General features: G+C 39.6%; 1 protein-coding gene across 2 annotated transcripts in view; it reads right to left on the reverse strand.

Moving 5' to 3' along the window:
* LOC139727854 (extracellular sulfatase Sulf-1-like) overlaps positions 1 to 8,219 on the reverse strand; it is a 98,875-nt gene extending 90,656 nt beyond the window's left edge. For both annotated transcript variants that reach the window (XR_011710771.1, XM_071638827.1), the window contains exon 1: positions 8,015 to 8,219. The gene's annotated coding sequence lies outside the window, so the exon portion shown is untranslated. The remainder of the gene's footprint in view (positions 1 to 8,014) is intronic.
* Positions 8,220 to 8,605: the final 386 nt, after the last annotated feature.

The following is an 8,605-nucleotide window of genomic DNA, read 5'->3' on the forward strand; positions in this document are numbered from 1 at the left end:
TGATTTGAAATCTGTTGATATCCACCCCTATATACATGTATTGTCATTTCTGGTTGAACATTCGTTTTATCACAATCAGTGGAAATTTAGTACCTTTGCTTGATAAGACTTTCGCCTGCAATTGATGCAATTGATGCATGCAGGCGAAAGTCTTATCAAGCAAAGGTAATTTCCACTTATTGTGATAAAACGAACGTTCAACCAGTTGATTTTCCTATCAGATGAATCTTTTCAGTGTATTGTCATTTCATTTAATCATCTCAATCACATGAAATGCACATTGTAAGTCATCGTTACTGCAACTGAGGGCCATTAAGGGGACTTTCCAGATTATTTACATAATTTAACATTAAGTAGTACACAAATTTATAGTGCCATGTATAAATTTGTGGAAATTATTGTGGTTCTTGAGCAGACAAATTTAGACCCTGTTTACAATGAGTGAAAAGGATGGGCTTGGCTGCGGCCGAGCCTGGCCTTCATTTCACTGTAAATGCGCAAAAGGCCAAATGCGGTACCAAAATCGGCCGCACATTTGGCCAAGCTCTGGAGGTAGTCTCGGCCGCGGCTGAGACCGGCCTTTTCTCACTGTAAACACAAACTGGGCCAAATGCAGTACCAAATTTAGTCTGGCTTCCAGACCCTCTGCCCGTACTATTTTGCTATTCAGGATATTGACGCCCTCAACGTCAAAAACTAGTATAATTTAAGGTGGTTTTGTTCTTTGCCTTTGGCAAAAGCGGCGACTTTGTCGCGGGGCAGCGACTTTGTTGCTGCCGAGTCCAGTTGGCAAAGGGTCCGGAAACCAGACTATACCAAATTGCGACCGGCATGCTCCCAATAATAGTTGTTTGTTTACAAGCAGAGCGCCACTATGACAAAATATTGAAAGGTTTGAATTAAAAGCCCGGGCCGAGCCCGGCACTGTAAACGGACAAAATTGCGGGGCCGAGTACCGCAATTGAGGCCAGGCTCGGCCGCGGCTCGGCCTGGCCCTGCTAAAAAAACATTTTCACTCCTTATCCCAATCACTATAAATTCCATAGCTCTGTACCCAGTACAACCACGGAGGTACAAAGACTCCTTGTGCCTCCATGGTATGACCAATTTGTAGGTGTTCAAATGCAAAAGTGGTGTGTGAGTACTGTTCGCGGAGAGAGAATTTACCACCTATGTACAGTAGTAGCGCCTGAATGTGCCCCATATGGGGATACTTTCTGACCTACAAATCTGGCAATAAACTTTTTAATGCCCTGCATCATTCCACTTGTGTGTTATTTACAACTGAAGCTTCTTGGCACATTTATCACTTTTAGCTCTGTCATAGATGCCTCAAGAAAACCTTGGATGAGCATTAGAATGACATGGTTGACTCTATGAGGGAATAATACAAAATTATCTAAAAACATGAGTGAAATAAGTAAGGTTTGCTGAAGGATTGCCATCCTATTGATGTACGGTATTTCTAATTTACTTTGATAGCCATCTGCTGACCAAATTCACTAAAAATGTTAATACAAATGTAGTTATCTAGGGAAAATATTTGGGTATTTTCCTTGGACACACAACAAAAATAATACATAGGCCTATGTAGTAAACATGAACATCAACATTTGCAGTCCAACTCTGTGTTCCTATGGCACGCATGTCACCTGATCACGCATTACATTTGTATGGCTGTCCCATGTCGCTATGAGTAGGCCTATATACTACACGAGAGTATTTTGCCTTTTTGCCGCTAGGAGCACTATAGCATCTGTCCTGTACATTTCACAGGCAAGAAAATGTCCGTATTGTGACACTGATTGTAGCAGCTGACATGGGCTGGCAGAAATATGGGTTTCCTCATCCCTTCTTGGTAGAAACTCTTACAACTCTCTTTCTTACTGATATCTCTCAAAAAGAGATGTATATAAACCAGACGTTTTCACCAGGATGAGTCCCCCTTGGTCCATGTACGCATTGCATTCTCAACGTTCAGGGGATGGAAACTCCTTGCATGAGGTTCTGCTGCCTTGCTTCAAACAAACCTGCCATTGGAGGATGGGCATCTTAACTCAAACCTCACTACACACAGAGCACAGAAAAGATTCACTCATCAACTTCCATTGATTAAAAGGATGTATAGTTTTACTTGAGACCTAACTTCAGGTTATTAACATATTTAGTGAGATAATGAGAAACCTCTAATATGCAATTTGAAAGAGCATGGAATTCCAAGAGGGACGGAACATTTCTTTGATGAAAATAGGTTTTGAAATGGCTGATATCCAAAACAGAGCAATCCTAATAAAAAGTGGGATCCACCTTTTATTAGGATCACTTTGCTTTATTTTGTTTTTGGATGTTTCAGCAACTCCAAAACCAATTTTCATCTAATAAACTTTTAATTCCTCTTATAATGATATTAGGCCAAGTTCAGATATTAGTTTCATCGTCCGGGTTTTTTGAGGGCGATAAAGTTAGGTCCAATACTATTTGATATCTTATTTTTTAAAGGATTGTCAAACTGAAAGTTGAGGTATGGGTTTCTCGTTTTGTACATTCTAAGAAAGATAACGAGAAAGCTTTACTCTATATCCAATTCATGAAATGAAATATCACTCTGGTAGCTGTATTTGAGAGACCAGGTCCCAAGTGTTGTCTTGCCTGAAACTCTGTGCATTTTCAAACAAATAGATTATACCAAAAAGTACTTGAAATGAAAAGGCATGACATGCAGAAATACATATTTGTTTTTCTTTTACAGATTTCAGCGCCATTTTTAGTGGATAGTCTCGATGCGGCGGCCAAAATCGATGCGCGCGAGGACGAGAAACTGGTTTTGTTACCCCTTGGCCTTATATGTTCAGTATTATTTCATAAGTGGTTACTTGAATATCTCGCATAAAGTTACAGCCCAATACTTATCTCCACCAACACTATACCATCCCTTTAACTTCAACTTATGTGACTGTAACTTGCAAAATTGTGGTCAATTTATGAGACTATCAATTTCCCAATACTCTCAATGAAGATACAAAATCTGTAATATGTGGGAAACAATGAATTAGCTATAGAATCATGTATAGGCACCTAAATTATTTCTTTCTTTATCAAACCATTTGGACAAGAATAATGTTTGTTGGATATGTGATCATTCCAATTGATAGTATCTTGTTCAGTTCATATTTTCCATCGAGATGCAAAATGGTACTATTCCCAATTTCTCATTTTGCTTCTGATGGCATGCTCCCCATGCAAACAATTTCTGCCTGAAATTTGATATGCATTAAATCTGCACAAAAAAGTCAAATAACAATGTAAGGCATGTTTCAATATTGTGAAGAATAGTACACATAGAAAATATGGTGCTTTGGATAGTACATTCTGTCAGTACTTTCTCTATTAGTGTATGTACTCTTCAAACAGTCCAGAGACTATGATAACTTGACAAAATCCATCAAGAAATCAGTGTCAGCAAGCCACTAAAATGCAGTGGGAAGGTACCTTTAATATTGTTAGAAGCCTCCCTCCGTTGCCAGCGAACCAACAATGGGGCGGGTGTTTGCATTAATGCTTCTGAAAAGAAGCACTTCAGTGAAATTCAATTGCCATATTCATGGTGTTTTTCTCACCCAGCACAGTCAGGTAGAAAGGAGAGAACTATTAAGTCGAGTTGAGTGAGCTTTATTGGCTTGAGCGCAAACACTGTTTTGCCAGATTTACGATGGCTTGACCATAGTAAGCCAGCAGTAATATGCCATTTCTATGCACTCTGGTGTTAATGAAATTGATTCAAATGCATCACAGTCTAGAGATTTAATGTATTCACTTATGAAAACAGGACAAAACCAATTTATTTCTCACAGAATACAGATCTGTTTTTTCTTTATCAAATTTGCTCTGCTTGCCCTTTCTCTTCCTATCTCTCTCTCTCATTCTGACTTTCTCTTACCATGTTTATCCCAATACATTCAAGCAAAACTTTGTCTGTCCCTTTCAATTTGAATCCCCAATTTTTAACACTTCAACAGTTGTGGCAACCATGCTCCCTCTTTATGCTTTACCTTTTATTCACCTTCTTCACACATATATTGGCTGTTTTATCATGTTTTAAAAAAAGGCTGGTAGAGCACTATTAATTTGCTTGTACATATCATGGGTGATGTGTTTAGTCTAGTAACATTCAACAATTCTGACTCCCTCTCACTCTCCCCTTCGTCTCCCCAAGTCTACGTCTCTTCCTCTATCTTTCTCTCCTCATTTCTGTTTCTTTGACAGTGATAAGTGTCAAGTAACAATGCATAAGTGAATCCAGTTCACATAGTATCTCCCTTTCTTCTTTAATGTCTGTAGTTAAAAGAACAAGCCATTTTCAGGCTGACTGCATCATACAGAATACAATGATACAAGTAATAGAATGAAAATGTGAAAAACAAGACAAATAATATTACAGAAAACCTGGATAACAATCTAGTAGAATATGTCCAAACTGTGAAACTGATGATATCATCAGCTTTTAAAGGCAGCCGATCGCCATCCGTAATGGTACGTAAACTCCGAACGACCGAAGTTTGTGCATGCAATTGCGCAATGCTACCACTGAGACAAGTGTGTGTGTGTGCGTGTGTGTGTACGCATCATACACAAACAATGTCACCGCGAGCTGCGGTGATTGGAGGAGAGAGGCCAGAAGACGCTGCGGCGTGTGTGTGTGTGTGTGTGTGTGTGTGTGTGTGTGCGTGTGTGTGTACGCATCATACACAAATATTGTCACCGCGAGCTGCGGTGATTGGAGGAGAGAGGCCAGAAGACGCATGGCTCTTTCGGCCTCTCTTCATGTGCATGCGCACTGAGAGTGTGCGTCCATTCGGAAGCTCTCGTGGCTCGCTGGGACAGCCATTTTGGGTTGGGAGATAAGCACAGGGAGCTCTCTTGTAGCCTACCGTATTTTCGCTGACCCATTGAGCCAGCGCTATTCTCATTCGGGGGTCACTACGTTTGATACAGAATGGGGGAGGCAGCGTGTTGCGTTCGTCTCCGTGCCGCACAAACCACTCGCCACGACCGAGTGTCTTTAAAAGCATACCACTTACTGTTCACAGCATCACAAACTCAAGTCATGACAGAATGTGTCTCACATATCAAGAAATTCAAAGTAAAGATTATTTTACATTTGTCAAAAAAAAAAGGCAGTGGGGGATGACTTCATTCCCAAATAAGTATTTTTTTTTTTAAACAATTGCAAAAACGATTGATTAAATTTTATTTACTTCAACTTGCTAATTTACAAACAGCTTATGTGATTCACATCAATATTTCATGAAATCTGACATTTTTTCAAAAGTTCGTTCCACCTTGCTTTTTTTTAATACTTAAGATCATACACAAGGTATGTATGCCCAATATTTTATTTTTTTTATCATGGCTACTTAAATATTCAAACACTGAATAATTAGTGGTTACTTAAATATTCAAACACTGAATAATTAGAGTAACATTGATCTATGTTGATGAAGGGTGATTTGATAATCAGTAGAAAGATACAGATTTGTCCTTTAAGTCTTTCCTCACAGCTGTCCTATCATGTGTCTTCCTCCAGACATGTGTGTGGTGTTGTTCTAACAAATGTCATGTGTAAGAGCATCTCCACGGGGACTCCCCAGGCAATAATTGAATTTTGGGAGAGACTCAATCACACTTGACTTGTGAAATCTGTGCAGGACTCACTAGCACATGTGTAAAGTAAGTGACTTCCTCTCTAAAGTATACCTCATCTATTTTCTCTTCTTCTCTTTTTGCATCATTTCTATCACTCTCTTCTTCTCTTCTCCCTATTTCTCTTTCTTAAAAAGAGGTAGCCTCTCTGATTCTTCATTCATCTTTTTGATGTTTCTTAATTAGTCTTTTCTTCGTCCTTCTTTTCTCTATCTCCATCTCTCTGCATTCTAACAATTATCCTCATTCCCATCTCCTGTTTATCATTCTCTTACTGCTTTTCTGATGCCACTTTTCTTTTATTTCCTTTCAATCTTCCTCTTGCTCTCTATCCTTTTTCATTCCCCATATTCTTCTTCTTCCTTCTCCTCCTATTCTTTTTCTTCTTCTTCCAATAATACTTCCTTATCCTCAATATTCACTTCCTCGTCATTTTCCTATCAACCTAAAACCATCATCTCTATCATCACCAAGTTCAGTATTTGCTTTCCTCTCCTCATTCTCCACTCCAAGCTCACAGATTCTTGCACTTTTGGAGGTTACAGTTGTGCGATGGTTGCCATGGTAATCACACAGCTGCCACATTCTTTGGTAGGTGACAGAAATTATTCTTTTATGTAATTGTATTGCCACTGCCATCACTTGCTTACTCCAGGGATTTTATGAGATCCTTATGAGCATCAATGGGAATTGGACCCTAGACCTGCTTGAATCTGCAGAAAAGAATAAACCTCTGAGCCAACCCACTTTTTCATTGCAAAGAAAAATTCACGACGAATCTATTCACTGCATGGTTTCTCCCTGAAACAGTACAATATGCAATGAGTATTGATTTACTTTAAACCCTCAGTTCCTGAAGGACAAAGGTCAGCAAGTTATTACCATGCACCTGTCTACAACAACCAGAATTGAAACTATGGATGTCTAAAATTTCATCTGAAATTTCATCCATTTCTTCTATTGATGTTCAATTTGATACACAGAAGCATATGGTGGCTCAGTCCATATCTTTACAGATTTGAAAGTGCACAAACTGTCATGGTTCAGAGAAATGAATAAAAAAAGTACTTATACAACTGGTGTGTGATTGTAATCTTATGACATTCTTACAACTTTCTCCCATGAGTCTATGAAATCAACTTTTGGTAGATCGGTGTTAGCTTTCACTTTTGATGATTGGTTGCTGTCTGACCAGCAGTTAGAAATTATAAAGCTGAGTAACAATTAAACCCAATCCCACTACACAATGATTCAACATTCTATTCATCATCAACCCTTCACTATAATGTACATTCATAATGAGACAGAGTGTTAGTCTCAGAAATTAATGGCTTGGGTGCACTGAACATCTCTGGATGGAAGAGGTGACCCACTTTGATGGGAAAGGTGAGTTAAAGTGTAATAAAGGAAAGTGGTTTCATTGCTATATCATATTTAACATCTCAACGAACTGAATAAATCAATTATGCTTTCACACAATCTCGATGTTAATGGCTCATATTTCCATATCTGACCATATAAGATATCACATTTATAAGAAAAGAGTGGGTCAGTGATCGGTGAACAATGTGATCCTACACATACAACAATATCATTACTTTCAGATAAGTAATACTCAAAGAATGTACTGAAAGACAATCAGTTTCTCTTCTAGGAGTACATCAGCTCACGGAGTGAAGTTTAAGAATAACATACCAAAAGCTCCAGTGAAAATCTTTCTTACCTAGCTCTACGAATCGTGTACCGTACAATACACATCTGACCATAATACCCGCCATAATATAAGATATCACATGAACTAGGAGTGGGTCATTGGTAAGTGAACAATGTGATCTTAAAAGTGCAATAATATCACTTCTTTCAGATAAGTAATACTCAAAGAAAGTCAGTTTCTTGGCTAGCAGGAGTGGTCAGGAGGTGTAGTGCTCACGGAGTGAAGTTTCAGAATAGCACGCCGGAGGCTCCGGCGCAAATTTCAGCTAGGTCTACGATTACTAGTAGTACTAGTAGTATCCGCAAACAAATACAGGTACCGGTATTCAAGTAGTGCATTTTATTCAACCAAAATCAATGTGTTTTATTAATCCAGAAAAGTGAAATTGATTTGCATTGTGATATTAGCTACAAAGAAAGGTACATGTTATAAAATCATATATCATATGATCTTCTCTTTGTCACACATTGAGCGAGCCCCCCCCCCCCCCCCCCCCCCATCATGACAGTGCTCAGTTCATTCCAAAACGGCATAGAATTCTAGGTCTAGAATAATGAACAAATCATGACAACAAACATGTCTGCCACATTTGATACTTACCTTCTGATTGAAATAGTTTCTCCTCTCACAACCTCCCTCCTGGTCTTGACTTTCCGTATCTTTCAGCAAATACCGACATTAAAAGACGGTTGAGTCCTTACACGTCTACCCTACACGACGAACAACCAAAGTTCCACCCACCGGAGCCATCAGCACACAGCATACCGTCGGGCCGAGATGCTCATAGTTCCGCCACTCATCAGAGTGTTACAGAGTGTTACGAGCCCAAGCTCTTGATTGTCGACGAGGTTTGCTCGCCGAGAGCACTGAAACTCACACGTGCAGATGCAGATCTGAGTGACAGAACTGGCGTAAGACCGAACGACGGTTTATGAATATGCATTCGAGAGTTTTCCGTCGTAAAGAGCCAATCACATGGTATGTCACGCCCACCTAACGCGCAGCTAAACAACTGAGCATCCCTGATGAATATTTCTTTCTCACCCCCGCCCCCCCCCCCCCCCGTGAGTGGAAGGGGGGGGGGGTGGAGCACTCTACAAAGTTGTACACAATGAAATGGCAGTGTGTATGGGCAGGGAGGCGGAAGTTGATGAAACATGAACGTGTTTTAGCCTACAACTGCAAAACATC

Source organism: Diadema antillarum, unplaced genomic scaffold, assembly GCF_040938485.1.
Source record: "Diadema antillarum isolate AM-2024a unplaced genomic scaffold, OU_Dant_1.0 seq00000156_RagTag, whole genome shotgun sequence".
Taxonomy (NCBI): domain Eukaryota; kingdom Metazoa; phylum Echinodermata; class Echinoidea; order Diadematoida; family Diadematidae; genus Diadema; species Diadema antillarum.